General features: G+C 44.8%; 1 protein-coding gene across 7 annotated transcripts in view; it reads right to left on the bottom strand.

The window, feature by feature from the left end:
- RASSF7 (Ras association domain family member 7) overlaps positions 1-25,952 on the bottom strand; it is a 125,822-nt gene that overhangs the window by 51,644 nt on the left and 48,226 nt on the right. Inside the window, exon 1 of one of the 7 annotated variants that reach the window (XM_050952882.1) lies at positions 24,005-24,349. The exons of the other annotated variants lie outside the window; for them this stretch is intronic. The gene's annotated coding sequence lies outside the window, so the exon portion shown is untranslated. Of the gene's footprint in view, positions 1-24,004; positions 24,350-25,952 lie in introns of those variants that run through there. 7 annotated transcript variants of the gene reach the window in all.

Raw genomic sequence — 25,952 nt, 5'->3', positions numbered from 1 at the left:
GAAGGAGAGGCGCTACGCCTGCTTACACAGGGAATTAATGCGAGGCTCAGAGTGAGCCTGTTTGGAAAACAATTCGATCAGCTTTTTTTATACCATTTCTCTTCTCCTGCTTGATAACAAATCTCTCAATACAAATCTCAGATTGGACTATTCTGTTACACGAGACATTGCAAACCATCTCATCTACATCACAGGCTGCAATCCCATCGCATCTCGCAGACAAAAGGATGCCAACAAACCTTGATAACACAACAAAGCATCAGTCAGGATGCTCACAGAGGAAGGAGAGTTTTGTGATTACGGCATTAGGCTGGGACTCGGGAGAAAGTGGTTCAATTCCCAGCTCTGCCAGACTTCCTTTGAGCAGATCACTCAGTCACTCTGGGCCTCAGCTCCCCATCTGCAAAATGGGGATGATACTTCTTGTGTCTGCCTTATCTATTTAGGCTAACACTTTGGGGCAGCATCTGCCTTACTATGTGTTTCTGTACAGCACCTTGCACAGGGGAGCCTCGATCTCAGTTGGAGCCTCTAAGGCAGTGGTTTTCAATCTGCAGTCCACAGACCCCCAGGGGGTCCACAGACTATGTGTAAGATTTCCAAAGGGGTCCACACCTCCATTTGAAATATAGAGGTCTACAAATGAAAAAGATTGAAAACCACTGCTTTAAGGGGATGTCTACACTGCAATAAAAGACCCACAGCTGGCCCCGGTCAGCAGGCTCAGGGGAGGCTTAAAATTGCAGTGTAGATGTTCGAGCTTAGGCTGGAGTTCTGGTTCTGGATCCCTCCCCTCTCACAGGATCCAGAGCTCAGGTTCCAGCCCAAGCATATACAAAGCAATTTTACAGTCCTGTAGCCCAAGCCCCACGAGCCCAACTTAGCTGACCCAGATCAGACGCAGCTGTTTAGTTGCTGTAGAGAGGTACCCATAGGCTTTACTGTAATACATGAGAAGTTTGTTCACTAAAAGTGTTCTCTTTAGAGCAGAAATCTGGATGCTTTCTTCCTATTACTGCCCTGAAATAGCTCTAAATGGCCTTGTTTAAAAATTAGCAGGAAAACACACACAAATCAGCAAACAAAACAAAAAACCATCCAGAATGCAGCCTGGGCCTTGGCAGAGTTCAAATAAGACTCTGTAATTCAGTGCAAGCAGCATGGTCTAAGAGTTTCATCTTAAGGCTGCAAACATGCTTTAGGTTTGTAGGGCTTCTGTCACCTGTAGCATTAGTTTACAGAGGTAGCGTGAGAGCGCATCAAGACCGTCGTGTTCAGGGTAGCAGAATGCAGCCAGATAACCTGCCAGTGTGCATCTCTATATATCTGTACAGAACTAATGAATGCAGCAGTTCTACAGGTTCCAACAATCTAGACCGAGACAGCCAGGAAAATAATGGATTAACTATTTCTTGCCTGGTTGAAGATGTTAAGAGCTGTGTTAGGATTTCAATAATTAAGGATATCAACATTTGAGGCACCTGAATGTAAATAATGCTGCTGTGGCTAAACTGGGTCACCATCGGAGAGAAAGTAGAAGCTAATTGCTGACTTGGATCTTCCAGAGTAGACAGAGGGGCATATTCCACCATGGTTTAACAAACAACCCCCACTCACCCACCCACCCACCTGAAAAATAACAAACCACACCACATCTCCAGCACTAACATAAGACTCTCCTTACCAGCACCCACAGCTGTTCTATTAAAATGCAAAGTACTTCATTCACTGTAACGAAATTAAGTGTGACATACAAATTAAGAGTCCACAACTTTGCTAGTTTTTATTATTTCTAAGTTGGTAACTCCCACGAGATACAGCAGAATATCCACATGGACAGGGCTGGCTCTACAGTTTTCGCCGCCCCAAGCAGCGTGCCAAATTGCCGCTGTGGGCAGCGGGGGCAGTCTGTGTGCCCTTAGGGCGGCAGGCGCGCTTCTACGGAGGCGGCAATTTGGTGGCAGCGTCTATGTTTAGCTGAAGCCGCCGTGGACAGCTAAACATAGAAGCTGTTGCCGAATTGCTGCCGCTGCGGAAACGCGTCTGCCACCCGAAGGGCACAGGGACTGCCCCCCCCCCGCCCCCGCCCACCTGCGGCAGCAATTAGGCGCACTGCTTGAGGGCAAAACAACAGGGACTGCCTGAAGAAAGCCCCCTGCAGAACGCCGCCCCAAGCACCAGCTTCGAATGCTGGTGCCTGGAGCCGGCCCTGCACATGGATGCTCCAGTGATTGATTAGGGAGGGTTCTTTTCCTTGCATCTCCACATCTCACAACTGCAGTTGACAGTGACATCCCAACAAGACAACCTGTTGAATCACTAGAAACTGATTTGAAAAATCTTGTTTCAATGGATTGTCTTACTCAAGGACAGAAACCTGGGATAGTGCAACTGTCCCAGTATAAAAATAGAGAAAGTTATTTCAAACATTAAATATTTGAAGACAAAAAGGCCAAGAATGATTAAAGGGTAGTCCATGGTTATTCTTTAATAAGGAGGCTACTTACCTACGGCTCAGATACTATAGTGATGAGGGCTAAGTAAGCATCTATATAGGTAGTGCCTGAAAAATCAACTTGTCCTGGCTAAGTGGGACGCTTAACAGGCTGTGTGAGGGGCCTACACCATCACAACCTGCAGAATCCAGGCTCTCTCTCTTTGTTTTTAAAGGCTTGTCTACACAGTATGGTGTGGTGAGTGCTGTTTCCAAAACACATTAAGGTGTTGTCTATTAATTGGTCGATGTAGGCCCTGCTGGTGCACTTTAACAAAGTGTCATTTGAAACAGCACTTCGTTAAAGCACACTAGGGAATGTTTAGTCAAGCCAGCAGTGTCTAGGTGAACTAATTAACATGCAACAAAGTAGTGTGCTTTAGAAATCACACCTCCGTTAGAATGCATTAGCTCACTGTGTAGACAAGCCTTAAGTTTCTAACCCTTTCAATTGCAAAGATAGAATTCCACATGGTTCTCAAATGGGAGGTTATGAAGTACTGTCTTCCTGAGTCTGCAGACAGCCAGTGCCTCTGCTGCAGTGCATATCTTTTGCCAAGCAGCAATGTGAAATTAACAAGTGTCTGTTCAGTTTCAATGCTTCTGTTCAGAATCTTGTAGGCAGAAGCGAACTTCATATGTCTAATCAGTTTTCTACTGCTGTTGGGAAAACCTACAAACAAAGGCAAACACTGCAGTTCTTTTATTTGTATTATCATACTGCTTAGGAGTCCTAGTCATGGGTCAGGACCCATTGTGCTACACACTGTACAAACAGAGTGCACCGAAGAGTTTGCTCCTGAACTGAGCCTCTAGAGCTCCTCTGCCTTTCATATCTATCGCTAGACAGACTATTAGCTACCCTCTGGCTAGGGGGTGGCAGATGTGTTTTTCCAGCCCTGCAGATGCAACCTTACATCTTGATCCAAGCAACCAATGCTTCAGTCACCGCACGTTGTACCTCCATGTTAGAGAAGAAGGTGGTTGCAATCTGCTTCATGTTATGCACAACAGGTACAACTCCACAAAATGACTTGCCATTCCATCCCTCAGCTAGACAATGTTAGGGTTGCTCCAAACCAGGACACTATAACTTTGAAAGCCAATGACCTATTTAAAAAAAAAGTCATTTTATTTTACGCTGCTTAATGCTCCAAAACGTAAAAAGCTGCCCAACTGCATTTACTGTGAACAAGAGAATGTCTACACAAACACACGTGTACACACACATACACGTCAGTCTGAAAGGTGGGAAGAGGAGGTCTGTTTGCTGCACTGTGTAAATCCCATTTCACATTAATGGAAGCCATCCTGTGAGAAGAACAAGTCACACAAGTGACAATTATGAAATTGGCCATAAAGATTTACAAGGGGATTTGCTGGCAGACCAACTATTGCTGTAATCATTATGATCAGCTCTAGCCAAATTGACTAAAATTTGACTTCAGGACACCATGGCAGTCCTGTCCCCCCAGGTGCAGCAGAGGTAGCAATGTGACCAGAAAAAAGGAAGCCAGAGAAAGGAATGAGGTATGGTTCTATGGCGTGAGTCAGACCCTTAACTCTACAGTTTAACTTCTGCATTGGATTTCCTCTAGGGCAACTGCACCCTCCCAGATAGTTAAGCACTCAGTGATTACTTGTCTAGGTAGCAATTCTAGTAGAAATGGCAAAGGTGTGTCTGCTATCCATCAGCATATGCATATGCAGGCACTTTTCTGTCCAATGGTGCTCTTACCAGCAGGGCATCTGAGTTATAAAACAGACTTTTTAAGTTTTAGAGGGGTTCAAAAAAGTCCAATTTTTCCAGAAATATTCCCTCAATATGCGCTGTCCTCACAAATCTCCTGGCATTGCTACTCGCTCTGAAGAAGGCCCACCCAGGAGCTCCCAAAGCAGAAGCTGCATCATCCGTGCAATCATACACAAAGGAGATAAAATAGGGGCAAGTCCCTTCCTCATCAGAGATTTCCCAGTAAACATGGACTTTGAGGTCTAAATGCAGAGAGGAAGTGAGCAGCAATTTTAGATGCCTGTCACTAGGTGACTGGTCCGTTTGGGAGGGAACGTCCAATGCACTTAGACTGCCCAATAGGACTTGGGGAAGGACACCTGAGCCTTATAAAGGGGGGAGACAGCTGCAGACTGTAGGCAGATGCTTGCATACACCATGGGGAGTAAGGTGGCTCCTGTGGAGCCCTGAGGGGGAAGGCACCAGCACGAAAGGCCTGTGGAGAGAGGCAAAATACAGGCAGGAGGTGCTGGGAGAACAGGAAGACAGACCCTTATGCAGAGGGCTTTGCCCAACCAGAACAGAAGAGTGTTGGAACTCTGAAGGGAAGAGACAGATCCTCAGGGCTCAGCTGAAACTGGGATGAAGACTTGGTAAGTCTGAGTTCTCTTTTGAGATACTTTTTGCAGAACTTAATAAACTGGACCCCAGAAGGGGGAACTTTTTGAACCTCTGGCCTGTGTGGACTTAAGGGAGTCCGAGTGAAGAGGAAACTGAGGCAGGTCTCAGCTGAGCCACAACTGGCCAGAAGAGGCTGCTACAAGGCAGGCACACCCTTTGTCAGTACTCAACTTGACATCCCTTGAAGAGGTTGGTTTTTCAGAAAGCCTTGAGCGCCTACCTTTTGAACCATCAGGCCCCTTTAAGATGTGTCAAGTTGGGCTCCCAAAAAATCGAGCCATTCAAACTAACTAGCTGCCTGTTACATACACCAGAAAGGTTAGTTCTAGTCACGTTCCCAACAGCAAACTGTAGAGACAAATGAAAACCAGGATGCGGCTCACCAACGTTCCCTTGTAATCATTACACAGGGATCGTTCTCTGCCAAGAGAGCAACTTCTGTCTGCCACCTGTCAGAATACGGGGAGAAGGACCAGAGGCCAAGGGCAGCACTTCCATAAGACTCCCCAGCACACTCATCCCACTATTCTTGTCTATCTCAACTATACTTGCTTTGGATGGAGCCTACGGGTGCATGAACAGACTTCTCCCAGTGCAGCAGCAGGACAGAATCAATTGGCCACATTGGCAAGCCCAGTGCCCAAGGTGGCAGAAGTAGGGGTCAAAAACCACCTCTGGAACTCACAAGGCTCACTGCTAGATGCTGACCAGCACAGAGCTTGTACCAGAAAGATGCTGCACACGCTCAGTTCCTTTTTCCCCTCAGTGGAAGCTGAAGACATTCAGCAGCTCACCAGATCAGGCATGCTGGTGGTAGGACTCCCCTTCCCCCCGCCAGCCACTAATGGGAAAACTAAGGATGCTGATGATGCTGTGTCTAGAGGATGTTTATTTTAAAGCCATCCCATTGAGGGCTATGGGAAAAGCTATTCAACCTGGTTATTTTGCAAGCTTGTCACCTACAGAGCAGACATGCTCCCCTCCCCAGTCATTAAATCACATCTCCTAGCATTACTCATGCATTAGGCAACCAAATTCTTCCAAGATCCTGGTCTGGAAACAAACTTGCACAAATTCCGAGTCCCTCTCTCCCAGAGAGATGTGTCCATTATTTGAGGCAGGCACTCGTGCTATGTGAAGGAGGAGAGAGAAGCAGCAAGCACTGTGACAGCAGGTATTGTAGGCGAAACTCATTTCAGAGGCAGGCAACCCATGTGGGGAGACCTATTAGACCAGACCAGCCATTTAGCCAAAGGGAAAGCCAGGAGGTTTTAATGTCATGGATGGACTGAAACATTCAAAGCCTTGAAAGCACAGTAAGCAAGAGTTAAGCGTTGTACTGCCTCGGGTCTGGCAAGGCTTACTTAAACTAAGGTATATTAAGGCTTGTTGGGATAGAATCTAGCTACCCATCAAAGTTGTATACTTTGTCCAGTGAAAGTCCAGTGTGGCAGATCATGAACCACTGTATCTAATTCAATAGGAGCTCCCAGCGTGCTTGCTGTACACATAATACCGAGTAGCTCTTGGGGGAAGTAACTTCATCTTACAGATAAGGAAACAGAGGCATAGAGCAGTGAAGTGACTTGCCCAAAGGGGCTCAGAAGCAGAGTCTGGAATAAAACCCAGGTCTCCCCAGTCACAGCCAGTTCAGTGCCCTATCCAGAAACAGTCTTTGGGCAGTGATCACCTGCACTGGTCAGAGACAATATCAATTCTGCCCTATTCAGATTAGTCAGTGGGCTGTCTTTTGTTTTTAAGTTGCCAGTCCTACCCTTAGAGTCAATGGGAGCCCTGCGGGCAGGTGGCATGTGTGTGCATTCAGTGCAAGCAACTCATGGCCCTCAGAGACTAAGTATGCGCTCTTGAGACCAGAGAGTGGCTGAACTGGGAGAGCTGAGGGAGATACAAAGATGAGACTTTCTGGACACAGCAGAGCAGTCCCATCCCCCAGATTGACAGCCTCTGTGGTAATGAGGAGGATGAAAGTTTCAGGGAAGGAGAACATCAAGCTGGAGCAGAGGGAAACTATCCCAGAGTTGGAACCCTCCTTCCAAATGATGTCATGGTATCCTCTCACAATGTGGCTACCTCTTCAGGGCAGGGGACCCCTGTTATTAGGCAGAGACAGATAATAGAATTCCCCCTATTACTCTTATTAGAAATGTATAGTTGGGTTTGCCATGACTGGGGAAACCGCATGGTGAACTGCCTGCCAGGTGAAAACATCTGAAGACATCTATAAAGACTTAAGTGCAGTTCCAGGAAGGAGATACCGGCTGTGGCGGTACATATAGGTACAGGAAAGGTAGGAAACAGGTGTTGGAGACCAAATTTAGACTGCTAGGTAAGAGATTAAAGTCCAAGACCTCCATGGTAGCATTCTCTGAAATATTTCCATTTAGAATTGCAGGGTCTCAATCCATGGATGGCACAATGGAGAGGGAGGAGGGATTTAGGTTTACTAGGCACTGAGGAGCCTTTCTGGAAAGGAGGAGTCTATACAGGAAGGTTGGGCTTCACCCAAACCAAAACAGAGCCAAATTGCTGGCATGTAAAATTAAGAAGGTTGATGGGGAGGTTTTCAAATTAAGGGCTGAGGAAAAGCCAACAGGTGCAGAGAAGCACGCAGTTCAGACAAAGACATCCCTTAGGGTGGGGGTTCTCAACCTTTTTCTTTCTGAGAGCCCCCCCCCCCAAACATGCTATAAAAACTCCAAGGCCCAACAGGAGTCAGGAAGGGGACTCAGGGCTCCGGGTTAGGGGGCGGACCCTTGGGCATAGGCATAGTTTGACTTCTATTTTAGGACCGGGGGGAGGGGCAGCTCCGCACAGCAGGGTCCAGGGAGGGCGCACAACCTGCGCCCCCGATTCACCTCAGCAGGCCACCCAGTTTGTCTGGAATGTAGGGGGGGATGCAACCAAAAAATATAACTCAAAAGGGGGACTCAGATCAAAAAGTTTGAAAACCATTCAGGGTGCAGGCAGGGGGGCAGCTCAGGTTGCAGGGAGAAGGATAGCTAGGGGCTGTGTGCCAGGAGGGCTCCCCCCACAGTGGCTGTGCTCCAAAGGCTCTGCCAGCCCTAGAGTTCGTCCCCCCACCCGGGCAGTTCTTACCAAGTGCGTGAGAGTCAAAGAGGGCTGGGAGCTGAGGAGCAGCCACAATCCCAGACACCAGCAGCAGACAGGGGAATGCCACGGCTGCGCACTCCATGGCACCACAGCTAGAGGAGCAGCTGCCCTGCACTGCCTGGCTCTGGCTACTTCCCCCTCAGGCCCAGCCTTCTGGCCAGGTTGTAGGTGACTGTGGGAAAGTGGGGGGGAGGGGGGGGGAGGGAGGGACGGCACAGAATGGAGCTGTCCCTGGACTGCCCCACTCTGGGTAAGGCACTGCAATTTGGGGAGCAACACCATTGTGCCCCCCCAACTCTGCCCATGGGCTTGGGGCTTCTGCCCACGCAGCGCGCCAGGGCTAGGGGCTTCAGGCCGACACTGCTCCCAGCTTCAGCACGGGAGTGGGTGGGTGTTTGGGGCTCCCGGCTTCGGTGGAAGGGTGGCCATCAGCTTCAGCACTTTGCTGCTCCCGGCTTCAGAAGAGGCTGGGGTGGGGGGCAGCATGTCAGCTTCAGCCCTGTGCCCGCTCTCCTGGCTTCAGACCGAGGGGAGGGAGATGCTGGCTTCAGCCCCACAGGGGTGTTTCGGGCCTCGGAGCACCGGGTTTCAGCCAGACCCCCGGTTGAGAACTGCTGCCTTAGGGGAAGATTTTATAAAAGGGGTTCTCTATATCCTAGAGAGGAGGAGAGGACAGAAGTTGATAATGCAGAAACTGAAGAGAAACAGTCGAACAAAAATGAGCCCCATTCAGTTACATCACACGAAGACAGGCACATTTTATAAGTGCTTGTATGCAAATGCTAGAAGTCTAAATACTAAGATGAGTGAATATGAGTGCCTGGTATTAAATGAGGCTATTGATATAATAGGTATGGCAGAAACTTGGTGGAACTATGATAATCAAGGGAACATGGTGATATCAGGGATACAAAATATAGAAGGATAACAGAGTAGGTCATGCTGGTTGGGGAGTGGCACTATATGTGAAAGAAAGCAGAGAGTCAAATAGAGTAAAAATCTTAAATGAACCAAACTGTATCACTGAATTTCTATGAACAGAAATTCCATGCTTGAACAACAAGAGGATAGCCGTAGGAATATACTACCGGCCACCTGACTGGATGATGACAGCAATTGTGAAATGCTCAGAGAGATTAGAAAAAGCTACAAAAACAGAGCACTCCAACTATCCCTATAACAACTGGGTACAAATCACCTCTGAGTGGGAACCAGGCATAAAATGTCTAGAGACCATTAATGACTCCTTCTTGGAGCAGCTAGTCCTGGAACCAACACAGGGAGTGGCAATCCTTGATTTAGTCCTAAGGGGCGCATACGATCTGGTCCAAGAGGTGAATATAGCTGAACCACTCAGTAATAGCAACCATAAAGTAATTACATTTAACATCCTCGTAAGGGAGGAAATACCAAAGAAACCAACCACAGTAATATTTAAACTTCAAAAAGATGAACTACACAAAAATGGGGAATTAGTTAGTTAATTGGTTAAATTAATAGTTAAATGGAAATTAAGAGGAACAGTCCCAAGAGCAAAATGCCTGGAAGCTGCATGGAAATTAAATGTATGACACAAATAAAAAGCAAAATAGTAAAGGGACCAAAAAAATACCACCATGGCTAAACACAGTAAAAGAGGCAATTAGAGACAAAAAGGGATCCTTTAAAAACGGGAGGTCAAATCCCACTAAGGAAAATAGAAAGGAGGATAAACTGTGGCAAGTCAGTCAACCGTAAAAGTATACTTAGGCAGCCCAAAAAAGAATTTGAAAACAAACAAAAACAAAAACTTGCAAAAGGCATAAAAACGAACAGCAAAACAAAAACGTTAGTACATCAGCAGCAGGAAGCCTGCCAAACAATCAGTGGGGCCTTCAGACAATCCAGGTGCTCAAGGAGCACTCAAGGAAGACAAGGCAGTTGTGGAGAAGCTAAATTAATTCCTTACATCCGTCTTCACTGCAGAGGATGTGAGAGTGATTCCCACACCTGAGTCATTGTTTTTAGGTGACAAATCTGAGGAACTGTCCCAGACTGAGGTGTCAATAAAGGAGGTATTGGAACAAATTGATATATTAAACAATAACAAGGCACCAGGACCAGATGGTATTCACCAAAGAGTTCTGAAAGAACTCAAATATGAAATGGCAGAACTACAAACCGGTCTGTAACCTATCACTTAAATCAGTCTATGTACCAGATGACTGGAGAATAGCTAATGTAAAAACCAGTGTGACTGGTACTACCAGGGAAATTGTTTACCAAATTTTTAGCTATTGTGTAACTTAATTTACCAGTTTGTTTTTTCCTTACCTTCATATTGTTTGCCGCCATTTGTTGATTTTTACCTGTGTGTTGGTTAAACAGTTCAGCAATGTTATGCACATTGTAAATGATGTTCAGCAATAATACAGTTGCTTTTATATCATAGCCAAGTTTAACTTAATTGATCGTGGTTTTTAGCTCACTGCCAACTTAATTGTTCATATATGGTAGACTGAGATGTATTTGAGCAGTCGTTTTCTGACACGTTAGATCGTGATTTCTACAGAGGACAGCTCGCTTACTTACCAAATCAGTGGTTGTGGGTCACCAATGTGGTTAGATGCTGAAAGATGTTTGGCTGTGGGTGTGTTCCCTCTGTGCTGCCCCATCACTGCGCAAACAGCTGGCACAGCAGACCTCGAGCAAACCGCCCAATGACCACAAGACCCATTAAGGGATGAAGGCACCCAGCCAGGTTTATTGTTGAGGAAGCATGGTACTAGTATCCCGCAGACTTTACCAGACAATTAATACATGTATGCCCATAACAAAGGACCAGCTCAGTGAACGGCGGGACTTTCCATTCCTCTCTAGGCCAGACAAAGAAACTCCCTCTGAAATACATCTTTATATCCTGATACAAACAAATTAGTACTGCCCCTCTGACGTAATTACTGTCCCCTGATGTGACTATTATTACCCATTACTTTGAACATGGTTCAATCAGAACATCTTTATTACTGACCTAATTTTTAAGGAGGGGTCAGTGTGTTCCTGTTATCTTTGGGGAATGTTTTTGTACCATTTCAGCCTGTTCTTCCCAGATTCTGTGAACAGGTCCTGCCTTATACCAAACCTCTGATATCAGGGCTTGTCTTAGGGTCTCTTCCTGCTACAGCATCTGGCTTCAGCCACCATGTGAAGACAGGCTAGATGGACCATTGGTCTGACTCAGTAAGGCCGTTCTTATGAGTGAAGCATACAGAAAGCCAAGATGGGTTAATTAGCGGTTTCGGTAACCACATCTCTTGCCACCAAGGGAGCAGATCTCCTTGATGGAGTAAGGGCCCAAAGAATTCTCTGCTACCTAGCAAGGATAGCTAGAAGGACTACAAGCTAAATAAGGTTGTTTCATTTTGAAGTAACTGATTTCCTTGTTCTCTCCCCTTCCCTTCACAAGCAGGGATAACATAAGTCACCAAGATGAGCAGGAATCTACAATCATATTAATTATTAACTGGATTGAAGGCAGCAGCAGAGGAATGAGTATTTTACCCAAGAATTGGTGCAATCTTTATTATTTTGTATTTCCAGAACAGTTCACAATTTTCTAATTTCTTTATAAAGCAGCCAGGAATTGAATAGTTGCTATCTGTGTCTCATAAGAAACTCTGTTGAATTCATCAATAAATATGCAGACACACACCTTCATGAATATTTACACACACCTTTTTGGATTAAAGAGGCCTTTAAAATGACTATTTGCCAAGAGTTGCAATTACCCCTCTGCCATGCACACAATCAAGTAAACAAGAGACCTAGGATTAATCCAGGTTGAAACCTTTGATAAAAGACACTTGGGTACTTTTGAAGTCTCTGCTTTCAGAGTATCTCACATGTGATTAATTAGCTGAAGGTGGCATAAATCCTAACCAGAACACACACATACATAATGGGCTCTTTAAACAGCTAAAACCCCACCGCATCTGCAGTGAGGCAATTCAATTCCTTATCTTTCACAAAAATGCCTGGTGCTATCTCACCCTCCACAACAGCATTTGAGTTTCAGTTAACTGCCCCGTAAAAATAAACTGTTAAAAAGGGGCTGCAGTACAAAAAGAAAAGAGCTTTCAATCAGTGAATATAAATCACAGTCTCACAAGGAGGTGTTTTGAAGTTGAATGGAAGCAACAAAGATTGTGTGTGTATTGCAGCTTCACTGATTTATCTGCACTTTTTAATGTTGCATTTGTAATCTTAGAATCTGTTTTGCTAAAACAGAGAATGCTCACATTTATGGCTGTAAGACTGACCCATCTGAATGCTAGTTTAGCTGTACACAGACCTGTTTCTCCAGAACCGGACAAACCAGTCCTACTCAGTATGTAGGTGTTGCATTTTAAAGTTCTCAGGGGCAGAACCTCAGCTGGCATAAGTCGGCACTGAGCCATTAAAACACCTGTAGGATTAGATCAGATGCTAGCTTACAAAGTTCCCAGGTAATGCAGACCACACTAGAACAGTTTACTGTGTAGCACTTCACAGTCCCTCTCCATAGCATGAATTGGGGGCATACAGAAATCTAGAGTAGCATTTTCAAAGGCAAATGACTTAGGAACCCAAGTCCTGTTTTCAAAAGTGACAGGTATTTGGGACCTTAAATCTCAGAAGCTTTGAAAATGTTATCCCCGATTTCCATTTTTTTTAAAAACTGTTTCTCTCTCTAGGTTGATATTAAATACTCAATAAAAGGGACATCAACTGAAGTCAATAGATATATATAAAATTTAAATATGAAATATAAAAATTATATATTTAAACTAAGGTTGTGTTTAAACACCTAAAATTACTGTAACGGGAAGTGATTAGAGAAAAAATATTTCTCAGCTTACTTTGTGCATTTGATAGCACACTGTAGCTGGTCAATTTCACCAATTCCTCTGTTCGTGCGGGTCTTTCACACAGTATAAAGGGAGAGAAAAGCCACTATAAAATACAAGAAAACGTGTTTTCAAATCCACAAGATTGTCAGGATGCCTCAGGGGCAGGTGCTCTTTTTGAAACAGACTAGATTTCAAGTAGAGTTAAAAGCAGTTTCACAATATAGTTTTGTTCCCCTTAGATCAAAACCAAACAGGTAATGGTAGCATCAGTTCTGGGGAAAGATACAGGGGCCATGCCGCCACAGAAATTTTGGCCATGGTGTAGCTACACTGGGGCAAACCATCAGTGCAGGTAATATCTACCCCTGGGACAGATACACAGGTGGCTGAAATCCCAGTGTCGATAAGACCTGATGAGGGATAGTACAGTAGTGCATCTACCAACTAGGAACACAGACTGTTCCAGCCCAAAAAGTTACAACCTAACTACAAGACAAAAGACAAAGGGTGGATACAACAAACAGACAGTCAAACCAAGCGATCTGGCTTCCGCTCACAAGAGAAAGGCCTTGATCTAGATTTATACAAACCCAAAGGAGGAACCCACAGGTACAAGAAAAAGTAACCTGGAAATAATAATGATAAAAAAAACAATGTAACATTAAGTTAATTACTGTAAGCAACAAACACTCAAAGGCACTCAAGAGCCCTATGACTATATAAAAAAGTTAAATGTAAGTATTCTAGCAATAATTATCACATAAACGAATATATCTAAGAGTGGGGAAGGAGCCAAGCCTTTCAGATAACTTTAGCCGTCCTTGTTGTAGAATCTGGATGAAATGCAACATGAACGTGTACAGATGTAGAGCACCATAGTGCAGTGAGTAAGAGACACGGGGCTAGAACTCTGGAGACCTGAGTTCTGGTCCCAGCACTGCCACTAACCAGCTGTGTGACCTTGGGCAGGTCACTTTGCCTCCTTCTTACAACCTCTGTCTTGTCTCTTTGTGGAAGGGACTCTTACTATGTGTTTGCTCAGTGCCAGCACAATGGATCCCTCATCTTAGCTGGGATTTCTAGGCGTGACTGTAACACAAACCAACATGTGACGGCAGATGCCACAGTGCTGAACTAAATGGGTATTCTTTGAGAGGGCAGATGTATTTTATCTAGCTCCCCACCTGAAATAGTCAATGTGACACGAACAGCCACAAGCAAAGATAAAACATTCCCATTGTGCCCTTTGCTACACTCAGGGAGCTGTTGGTAGAAACAATTCCCTATAGTAACAATTAGACTAACGAAAACACTGGAAGCGTTCTTAGAAGACCTTCCTTCACATACTGATTCTGGGTAACTACAAGTACAAGCTGGAGACTTGTCTGGTTCTCCCACCTATAGGCATTTGCTCTACCCAGACAGGCGTAAATAGAGTAAATATACACACTTTTCTCCTCCCACTACTGTGCTGTAGCAGAACAGTCAGACAGATTCAAGTCAGGAAGTCACCAGTGGAGCAGAGAGCAGACTGTGCTGTGCAGAAATCTCCATAGCTGAAGCAGATTCCCCACCAGCATTTCACTTCAATAAGTGGAGACAATACTCCCCTTACTAGCATGCAAATTGATTTTACTACACCCGCCCACACACCTTTGACTGAAAACAAGAATTGCCAAAGGCAGGTAAATACGCTGGGCTTGATCAATGAAGTATTCCCATTAACTTCAGTGGCTGCTTGAGGAGGCCCAATGAGTATCTAACTCCTTCCGCACCTTTCTACGGAGAACCACGTGGAGTACTTTGTACAGCAAATGTAAGAACATCAACTGGTCTTAGGAAGAAGGCAAGACTGGTAAAATATCAGCCTACACGGCAAGGCCGGGACTTGGGAAAACTATTTTAGTCCATGGTCTAGGCTGGGATTAGGAAGCAGGGGAAAGAGACTCTTTCCATGCATATAACTCGTGGTGACACATTAACTTAACTTCCACTCAAACACAAGATAGAGAATATTTCTGGACGGCTGTTGCTTTAACTAGCCTAAGCAAACCTGCATTAAAAACGAACTGTTCAAAGGAGCTGCTGTATTGTGTTGGATAGATCTAGAAGGAATCTACTACAGGCACGCCTAACCATCACCACCTTGCACCAGTTACCCTGATCCAACCATGTTCTGTACCGTTTTTTTTAAATTAACCTAGCTGTAAAATACTGAATGAAGAAAATGGATCTCTCTTAAGATTACTGTCTCTAACATCCCCCCTTTCCCCATAATTTCTCGGTGATCTAACAGTGACTAAATCAGAATGAACATTATAAAATAGACACACACGAACACACACTCCCCAGCATATAATGCATAGCTGCTCTCAAGAAGGCAAGACTCATCACTGAACAAACATGCGTACCCTGTGTGCCTATCATCCTACCTAGCCAGATCTGTTCAATTGTTATTTCAAGGAAACTCAGCTGAATCGCTTGTCTATCTCCAATTATCATAGGCCGTGCCAGCTTAAGTACCTGAAGCGTGTCACCAGGTTGGAACTTTTACATCATTACCACATGACTCAGATGTTGTAGCATGAAGAAGCCAAGTTCAGAGTCAAATACTTGGCAGTGAGGTGACTGTCATCATCCTAGCTAAGCTAACATTAAGTAATGTGAGAGGCTTTTGCGTCACCATGAGCAGGTGCCTTTCCCAACTCGTTCTAAAGAAACGTTCACACACTGCCTAAGGCAGAGGTAGGCAACCTATGGCACGGGTGCCAAAGGCAGCACACAAGCTGATTGTCAGTGGTACTCACATTGCCCGGGTCCTGGTCATCGGTCCGGGGGGCTCTGCATTTTAATTTAATTTTAAATGAAGCTTCTTAAGCATTTTAAAAACCTTATTTACTTTACATACAACAATAGTTTAGTTATATATTATAGACTTATAGAAACAGATCTTCTAAAAAGATTAAAATGTATTAATGGCATGCGAAATCTTAAAATTAGAGTGAATAAATGACGATTCGGCACACCACTTCTGAAAGGTTGCCGACCCTGGCCTAGGGTCAAACACTCACCGGCCCCCCTCCCCCAAAACCACCACCACCTTGAGTGTTTGACCTCATGGTGTTAATTACTTTAAACAAGGCTCAGCTCCAGACTTCTCCCCAAGGTTGGTTGCTCCCAGGTTTCTAGCTCAGGTCTGCTCAGCCCACACCTTAAGGTTAAGTCTCTTCTTGAAAATCTTGTTATTTTGGGTGCCCAGCGTGAGGTTCTTGAAAGATACCTAATTTTCAGAGGGATGGAGCTCAGCATTTTCTGAAATCCAGGTCCTTTTGGGAACCTAAAATTTGAGGCACCCAAAAACCACTAGCTGTTTAAGAATCTTGAGTTAGTTTTTCCTCTCCCTCAAAAAGCCACTCCCACCTCCCTTCTGTCAAGATGGGGGAGCGAGCCACCTACCTCAGTGAATCAGCAGAACTCAGCACAATCAATACCTGCTAAGAGGGTGGGGTGTTTGAAGCAAACACTGGCAGCCTGTTACAGTCATTCACTGTGGAACTAACTACTCTCAAGAACCTATGGAACCAGGGCCAACAGGTCCCTGTAGGGCTGATTTGCACACACAAGTTTCAGGGAACAAGTAGAGACCCTTGTGCAGACACTATTAAAAGGGTTTAGCTGCACCTGTAAGGTGAACCTGTCTACACACAAGCTTGCAGTGGTTTCGTCAAACTTTGTGCATGGACACACTTGTATTGGCTTAGTTTGCCCTCACGATTTATAGAAGCAAGTTCAAGCAACATAAGCCAAGTTTAAACAGATACAGGAGGGTTCACAAAGTTGCATGCTTGGAGGGAAAAAAAAAAAAAAAAAAGTATCCAAAAGATAATTATACAGGTACAGTCCCTAGTGTGCCTGCAGCTCTACCAGTACATAACAGATGTTTTACATCATTAAAGCCTATTTTGCTTCCTGAACCAGTATAAGATATCTTTGTATAAATACTTTTATACCGATACAACTGCATCTATACTAGGGAAGGATTTCCACTAACTATGCTGGTATAAGTTAAGGTTGCAAAACTTCCTAGTGTAGATAAGCCCAGAGGCAATGGGGAAAAATCAGAAAAACATTGCAGAATAAAAATACCAAGAACAGCAGACAAATGGAACTTAACGCTAAAAAGTGAACTCAATCTGCTATCTGGTCATCTAATGCCTTTGCATGTCACATCGGAGACTCTGAAGTTCATTGTGCTAAACCAAAAGGAGGCAGAACAGCATAGCCATCGAAAAAGCACTACACACTGCATCCTCAGATCATTCACTCAAATACTGCGCTGGATCCATTGTGCCAGGTAGCCAGAGCCAATTGCCAGAAGATTGGGACACAATGGGCAAGTTCTGCAGGCGATTTTTCATATTGTAAGTTTTTTACCCAAGCCATCTGCAGGTATTTAGGAACAGATACATTTCTTAGGAGTCCGGAGGAGCTGTGGGTTGCTATTTGCCTGGAGATCTGGATTTAAATCTTCAGTCGGCACATACATGAACATTGTGTGCCCATTCTGAACAACCACTTGCTCCTCTTCCCCATGCACAAGACACATTACAGTTCAGACTGCCAATCATGCTCTGTTCAAGAAACCCCGGACCACAGACTGCAGCCCAAGACTGGTTAACGCACAGAGGCCTACAAGGGAGGCACAGCGTAGGACTGAAGTGTATTTAGAGTTGGCAAGGAAGCCTGAATTCTCTTGGCCACATTAAGCATGGGATCAAGGTATCCAATTAGTCAGTAGGGCTAGTTTCACATAAATTTGTTAATAAGGGAGGAAAAATAATTTTAGTAAAACCTACACTTTTTTTTTTTTTAAAAAGGGCAGCTGAAAGGTCAACAAGATATCATGCTCTGAGATAAGATAGGGGTTATTTTAAAGACATCCCAGAGGAGCCCATGATATCTGTGACAGAGAGAACAGCACAGCAAAGCACAGTGAAGGATTCCTGGAATTCCAGCAGGCACAAGGTCTTCAAATAAGCAAAATCTGAGGCCTCCCACTCTGTCTTACAAAATTGCCCTGCACACCCCTGCCCTCTGGGGAGTCATGCCTTTTCATTAATGAGATGAGAAATACTGCTACATAACCAGGGCAAGTGGGTTTAAGAGAGAACCTTCTACCCTCCATAACCTTCCAATAAAGCTTTCAACACACGTGCACACACAATATCCATCCAGCCCCCATTTTCCTTGTACAAGTGACTGTGTGTAACCTTCTTTGGGGACATCCCCAGTACCCCACTGAGGATTTTAAGTACAAGAACGTGAACTTTCCTGCAATAAGAAAGAAACATTAATGGAAGTGTGCACAACACAGTATTCCCCTGCTGACAGCTAAAGTTGTCAAGCCACTGCAAGTTATGACTGCACAGTGCCTGCCGAACAAGTTTCTTCAGAGGTGGCCACACTAGGACCACCAAAGTTCTCTTATCCAGAGCTTACTGGCATCACAGAATCCTGTAGCATTTGTGCTAGGAGTCTGCAGTGTTATCGGAGGGAATGGTGAAAGTTACATCTTTTCAGAGATGCCTCTTTGGATCATTTCCATGAACCCATCAAAAACATTCAGTACGTCCTTCTCCCTCACCAACTGTATCCATGCAAACTCATTTATGAGAAGTCCTTCCCACCCTTTCGGGACACACTATCAATCACCTCCCCCCCTCAAACACCACACTATAAGCTTGATTCTCAGAAGTGCCAGCACCCAAAATTCAAATGGCAGTTAAAGGAAACTGAGTTCTCAGTGCCTTTGAGGATCAGATGCTCTAGGCAGGTCTACATTTCATCTGCACAGCTGCACCCCTATGATGCTTTAATGAAGATGCTCTGTGCCAACAGGAGAGAGCTCTCCCGTCAGTATAGTTAATCCACCTCTGCGAGAGGTGGTAAATCTGTCGGCGAGAGCAGCTCTCCTGGCGACAGAGTGCTGTCTATACAAGCGCTTAGATCAGTATAACTTGGTCACTCCGGGGCTGTGGATCTTTCACCCCCCAAGCGATGTAGTTATACTGATTTAATTCTGTAGTGTAGAACTGCATTGTCTCTAACACTACTGCACGGAAAACAAACCGGAGTTAAAACCAGCTCCGCCTGCTCCCCAAACTGACCAGAGCAAGGAAACTGGTGGTTACTTCTAGCAGGTGATAACTGAGTTTGTTTATGCTGCCAGACAAACTTACTATGTTCCAATGAAGTGCTCAAGGCTAAAGTGGCCTCCTCTATGTCCCTATAACAGTATCATATCAAAGGGCAGCTCCCTCCCTCACAAATCTACCATGTTTTGTTTTTTTTTTTGTAACTATAAGCAATAGTCACAAGGCAATAGAAATTAAAAGGCAAGTTTATTCCTACTGCAACACATTATGGACTAAGGATGAAAAAACATGATGAGTATAAACATACTTTGCAGAAGAGAAGAATCGTAATGATGCAAACACGGATAATGGCCAATTTCTGTGGAACTTCGCCCCCACTCAAGTCTCTCTCTGGTCCCAAGAGCTCCTTCTAGACAACGTGTACTTGAGAGATTTGGAGAAACCTCAATGCTTACACCTTTTTTTGAACAGACAGTAACAGGAAAAGGATCATAAAGCGCACGTCCAGACTAACCCGCGGCATCAGAGGGTTAAAATCGATTGCTCGGGGATCGATATATCGCGTCTAGTCTGGACGCGATGTATCGATCCCCGAGCGCGCTTACATCGATTCCGGAACTCCATCAACCCGAACGGAGTTCCGGAATCGACACGGAGAGCCGCGGACATCGATGCCGCGCCGTCCAGACGGGTGAGTACCTTGATTTTAGAAATTCGACTTCAGCTACGTTATTCCCGTAGCTGAAGTTGCGTATCTAAAATCGATTTTAATACCTAGTCTGGACGTGGCCATAGAAAACACCAGCCTTCTTCTAGGGCTACTCCGGCCATGACAGCTTCAGTCCATCCACCTGCCCCGCCAAACATGCCTTCCATCAGCCAGCAAGCCCACCCTCTGCTGAACTCAGGGTGGCTCCCACAACAGCCCAGCCTGGCATCCAGTTCAAACAGGGATTTTTTAATCTCTGTTACCTTAGAGATGGAGATACTGTACAGATTTCATTCCAGCACTCAGCTGGAACCCTCCTACATCACAACTGACTCTGCTCTGGTGCTCCAGCGAAAGCCTCCAAGACATTTAAGGGATTTATCATTTATAATAGAATATCATCACTCAAGATGACGCAGACAAAACTAAAATGATTTTTTATTCATCCCACATACCTTTCGCTGCTCCAATTCAAGTCCAGCTGCACCAGAGGGGGTGGGGGAGAGAGGGGAGCCTAAGCTGGCTCATAACATTAAACAGCACAAGGACAAGCACAGAGTAGCTTTTGCCACTGCTGGGCAGATGGTAAATGGGCTTAGAATCTTGCTGATGCCAGGAGGGTCATGGCTAGGACAGTTTGCACAGCTCACCAAGTTGTTTTATCCTGAGCTGTCACTAAAAGATTTCAATTTTTATGGGAGATGCATTACTGTACCTCAAGCTGAACAACAAATCATGAGCTCTCAGGGTTTGGATCGTTTGTTTTTTCCCCCCCTTTTCTTTTTTACACCAGTGAAGCTGGTCTCGTGAAGAGGTTATTTCACTGCAAAGGAAGAAAATAATGGCATTTGCGCATTTATAATCTGCCCACTTGAATTTTCAAATAAAATGAATACCGACCATTTCTCTGGAGAGTCTGACTGCTCCCAATTTATTTCTTAAATGCCCAAGGCTAATCCCAGCAGGTGCCACCTATTTCTTATTTTCAGAGAAGTGCAATGCAGCAGAGACACAGAAACTAATTCACCTACTTCACATTCCTAAATTAAATTACAACACAAGCTTTTTGGAGAGGACAGTGTTTTCCTGCATGTTTGTATAGCACCTAGTGCATCCGCATTGTTGCTGCCGTGCACTACCACAGAATTAAAAGTTTATTAGAAAATGTTTAAAAATAGATGATACAGAGAGTTTGAAACGTCAGTTATTGGTCATCGGGGGTAACATACAGAGTATAGGGGGATACCAGTATTTTGGTATTGGACAGCACATAACATATACAGTCTGCAATGTCCCAAATGGGGTGGTATACAGTAGGTGAGATCAAGATACAGTCAGCAAGCAGTGAGGGTACATCACTCATACAAAAAGTTACAGACAGTCATGGGTATAAATAAGCGGGCCGGGTAATGGGGATAGGATGACCTTCACATGGTGGAGCACCTGCTTCTCTACCAGTAAAAATTTATGATCAGTTTTAGTTTATTCATTTAAGATGAAAGACTGAAGGAAAAACATATAAAGATATTAATTTCATAAAGCAAAAGTATTTCTATTAGGACCCACCCACATTGGTGATTATTATTAGGACCCTGCAAACACTTAAGTGCTTAGCTTTACAGAACTATTCAAGGTAGTAGAGTTAAACACAGACACAACTGTTTCCATGATCAGGGTTTTTGTGTCTGAATAACAACCAACTCCAGTTTTCTAACTGCTGTACAAACATATAATAAAAGGTCATCCCTGCCCCAAAGAACTTACAATCTAAATAGATCATCCAGACAAAAAGAATGGAGAAAAGCAGCATTATTATTCTGATTTTACATACAGTGGATCTGAGGCACAGAGAGATCAAGCATCTTGCTCAATGTCACACAGGGCATCTGTGGCAGAGCCAGAAATTAACCCAGATCTGCTGAGTGCCAATCTAGGGCTATAACCACAAGGCTATTCTTCCTCCCCAAAAGCTTTTATAAGCGCCTAGCAGACCAACCATTTTAATGTTCACTTTTGGACCCCTAACATGTCAGGTCTTCATCTTAAGCATAAAGTTATACCATTCAATTGGCACTGGAAAGGCTTTAAAAAACACCCTCAGTTATATCATAAACCAAACCAAAAAATGAACTTTTTCAAAACAGGGACAGAGCTTCTGAAACTCATGATATTGTTCAGGCTAAGATCAGGCAGTATGATCATGAGTGTAGCTAGAGGAGAGCCCATAGTCAGATGGATGATGAACAAAGCTTTTACATTTCTATAGCACCTTTCATCTGGGTAACTCAAGAGCACTTTACAAATGTTAATCAGACCCTAACTAGCAGCCAGGGAAACAGCTCAGTAGTATGCCCATTTGACAGACTGAAAGACTGAGGCAAAGAAAGTAGGACTGTGGAAGTTCTCATTCATATATGTTCATATAAGTGACTTAAAAGTCAAAGCTCTTGTCATCAGAGATATCTGGTGGCACATTTACAGGGCAAGGAGTACCGTTGGTTTCTATACTAAAATAATATTTGCAATTTTATTTTCTATCCCATTCCTTATGCAGTCTAACATTGTTTCCCCCCCCTTTTTTTTTTTTGTTAACTGCAACTGCACACTAAACAGAGGTTTTCACTGAGCTGTCCATAATGCCACCCTGGTTCTTTTCCTGAGAGGTTACAATTAATTTGGAATACAAGGTGCAGAAGTAATTCAGATTAGTCCTTCCAGTGTGTTTTACTTTATATTTGTCAACATATGTCAAAGGATTTGCCCATGGTCATAGAGCGAGTCAGTGTCAGAACTGGGAATAGAACCCAGGGGACTGCCTGGGACAATAAGGAGTCGGATAGAAGAGAATCAGGACAAACCCCATAGCAGCAACAAGGAAGACAGACCTGTAGAACAGGTACAATGGTATGCTGTAGTGTGGCTTAATGGAAAGAGTCATTAAAGAAGGTAAATGGATACAGCTTCAGGGGGCCGTTTCACCTCTCACTGCAAATTTTGCAGTATCTGTATTAGTCAGGCTGCACTGGTCTCACCTTCTCCCCAATATTTCTGCTATTACTGCTCTGTCTGGCACTGGAGTGAAATAGCAGTGGAAGGAAAAGAGATCCGTTGTGCAGCATAAACCACAACAAGTCCAGTTAAGGCACAGAAGAAGTGCTTGAAGAAGTTAAGTCACAAAATGGTATTGGTTTTAATTTAACAGCTAGCTGTGACACAACTGAAAATCCTGTTGCCCAACAGAGGGTAAATATAATTGCCTGTGCAACAAGTGCTAAACCTGCAGCAACCAGTGCCACCTGTACCCATTCCAGGGAGGCACTAAATCTCCTAAATGTCACAGATAGTGACAATTTCACAGATTGGGGGCTGTCTTGGGGCACAGAGCAGGCACATACAAAGAATTATTCATTTGTTAGGTTTGCCAACATACAACCTTCTATTCATGCATCAACCCTGAGTGACTCCGGGGGGGAGGGAGAGGCATACTGCTAGCTACACAGCAAGTAAAAGGTTAAATACATGTCAGCCAAACACAAGGTGTAGCATGCAGGTCTCTGAGCTGCAGCTGATTATGCCACATGCAAATTGCTTCAAACAGACAATCCACTGCATTAAACGTGGGTGGGTGGTGATTGTTGATGTCTTAATTCCCACCCTGGGCTTTAATTTCAACATTGGTTGTATTTAAAGCTCTTCCTAGGCTGGGCTGAGAACTTTTGAGTCCTTTATAGAAGAATAAATGAATTTCTTCCTCCACCATCCCACCCCCAAGCCGTGTCCCTCTCTCCTCTGCCTTAAGAAGAATAAACCAGAAACTCCAGATAATCTGATTTCACAGCAGGCTGCACCTCCATCTAAAAACAGCCAGTCAATGCCCAGGAGATGAAAGGGGACTTAGACCTCAAAACAGTAGCATGTAGGGAGCTGAATGAGCCACACACAAGAAGGCAGGCCAGGTTAAAAGCCCACAAAGGATTTTTTTTTTTAAATACACAAGTATTTTAAAGAAAGAGCTAAAGGATGTTTCCTCCGGGGAGAAGAAAATAATGGAGCAGGTTGCCAGGGGGCCACGGGAAAAGCAGAGGGGCAGTCATTGCACTAAGAGGCCGGGGGCAAAGGAGGGATGCTGGGTGTGGGCTGCGCCCTGGGGGAGACAGTACAAGAAAACAGGGCGACCACAGGGGCAAGGGAGGTGAGCGGAATGACCGATCTCCGAGCAGCAACTGCACGTACCTGGCTGAATTTCGTCTCCCATAAGCCGGGACAGAAACAGCAAAGCAAATCCTCTTTGCAGAGCACCTCACCCAGCTCGCAAGAGCAGCGCCTCCTCCCCGCGCGCACACAGCTCAGGCTGGGGCTGCTCTCCGCGCAAGGGCACAGGGGCTCCGCTCCACTTTGCAAACTTGGGGGGAGTTCGGGCCCGACCCTCTGTAGGCGACTCCAAGCCCCTGAGGCAGGGGGGCAGTGGCCCGTCCCTCTCCCGCCGCACTGGGACGCGCGTCAGCCCCGCTCAGCTACGATCGCCGGAGCTCAGGCAGCAGCAACTCCTCGCTGCGAAAGTCTCAGCAACCTGCAGCCTGTCTCTGCACAGCGCGGCCCGGTCCGCTGCGCCCGGCTCCGGCTCCGCCCCCTACCCGGCCCCGCCCACTCCCATGCCAGGGCTCGCAGGTGTGGGCAGAGCTACGCTGCGAGATCCGCGTAAGGCAAGAGGCTTCTGCTGCTGGCACAGGCTTCTCAGCCAGCCCCACAGCTGAGCACCCCCCTCCCCTTTGGGTCGGGGGTGGCAAATTCCCACCCCACATCGCAATCCAATTTGGCCAGATGCCCCATCTGTAAAAGCCTCTTCTTCCCCACAAAAAAGCCACAGATCCAAACACTGGGGTGTTTAAAATCCAAATGGTATTCCTTATCGTGTGGCTTGGTCCCATCTCTAGTGCAGACACTTCCTAATCTCTTCACTCAAGAAGGCCTCCATGGAGGCACGTGGGATTTTAAGGTCCCCCTCCTGCACTTTTCAAATGTCTTACTTTTCTACACTCAGATTTGGGGGTCTGGTCTGAATTACACTGAAGTCAATGTGTGGCTTTCCATTGAAAAAGTCTCTTTCCCACCATTATCATTGTCATCCACGGTAACATTTTCAGATGATACAAAATTACTTGAGGTGGCAAAATTTTCAGATGAAGCAAAGTTACTCAAGATAGTCAAGTCCAAAGCAAACTGCAAAGAGATACAAAGGATCTCACAAAACTAGGTAGCTGAGCAACAAAATGGCAGATGAAATTCAATGCTGATAAATGCAGGTGGGAAAACATAAGCCTAACAATACATACAAATCATGGGGGTCTAAATCAACTGTTATCACTCAAGAAAAAGATCTTGAAGGCATTGTGGATAGTTCTCTGCAAACATCTGCTATATGTGCAGTGGCAATCAAAAACCTAACAATGTTAGGGATCATTAGAAAAGGGATATATAATAAGACAGTGTATCAAGATGCCACTATAATAATCCATGGGACAGCCACATATTGAATACTGAATGCAGTTCTGGTTGTCCCAGATTAGGCCTCAACTGGAGTAGTGTGTCCAGTTCTGGGCACCACATTTCCAGAAAGATGTGGGCAAACTGGAGAAAGTCCAGAGGACAGCAACAAAAATGATTAAAGGTCTAGAAAACATGACCTCTGAGGGAAGATTGAAAACATTTGGTTTGTTTAATCTGGAGAAGAGAAGACAGAGGGGACATCATAAAAGTTTTCAAGTACATAAAAGGTTGTTATATGAAAGATGGAGAAAAATTGTTCTCCTTAACCTCTGAGGATAGGACAAGAAGCAATGGGCTGTCTAGATTGGACATTAGGAAAAACTTCCTGTCCTGGAATAAATTTAGGGAGGTTGCGGAATGTCCATCATTAGAGATTTTTAAGAGCAGGCTAGACAAACACCTGTCAAGGATGGTCCAGATAATCCTTAGCCCTGCCACGAGTGCAGGGGACTGGTCTAGACCTCTCGAGGTCTCTTCCAGTCCTACACTTCTATGATTATAACCATTCATATTATATATGTACTGAAATGTTTAATGTATAGCTAAGATTAGATAGCACATGGATATATATTATGAGGCGTTTATATACTATTTATTATGTTTGTTTTTCTGTGTATTTTAAAGTTTAATAAAA

The sequence above is a fragment of the Gopherus flavomarginatus genome, chromosome 5, assembly GCF_025201925.1.
Source record: "Gopherus flavomarginatus isolate rGopFla2 chromosome 5, rGopFla2.mat.asm, whole genome shotgun sequence".
Classification (NCBI taxonomy): Eukaryota; Metazoa; Chordata; order Testudines; family Testudinidae; genus Gopherus; species Gopherus flavomarginatus.
This window is presented reverse-complemented; position numbering and strand designations above follow the sequence as displayed.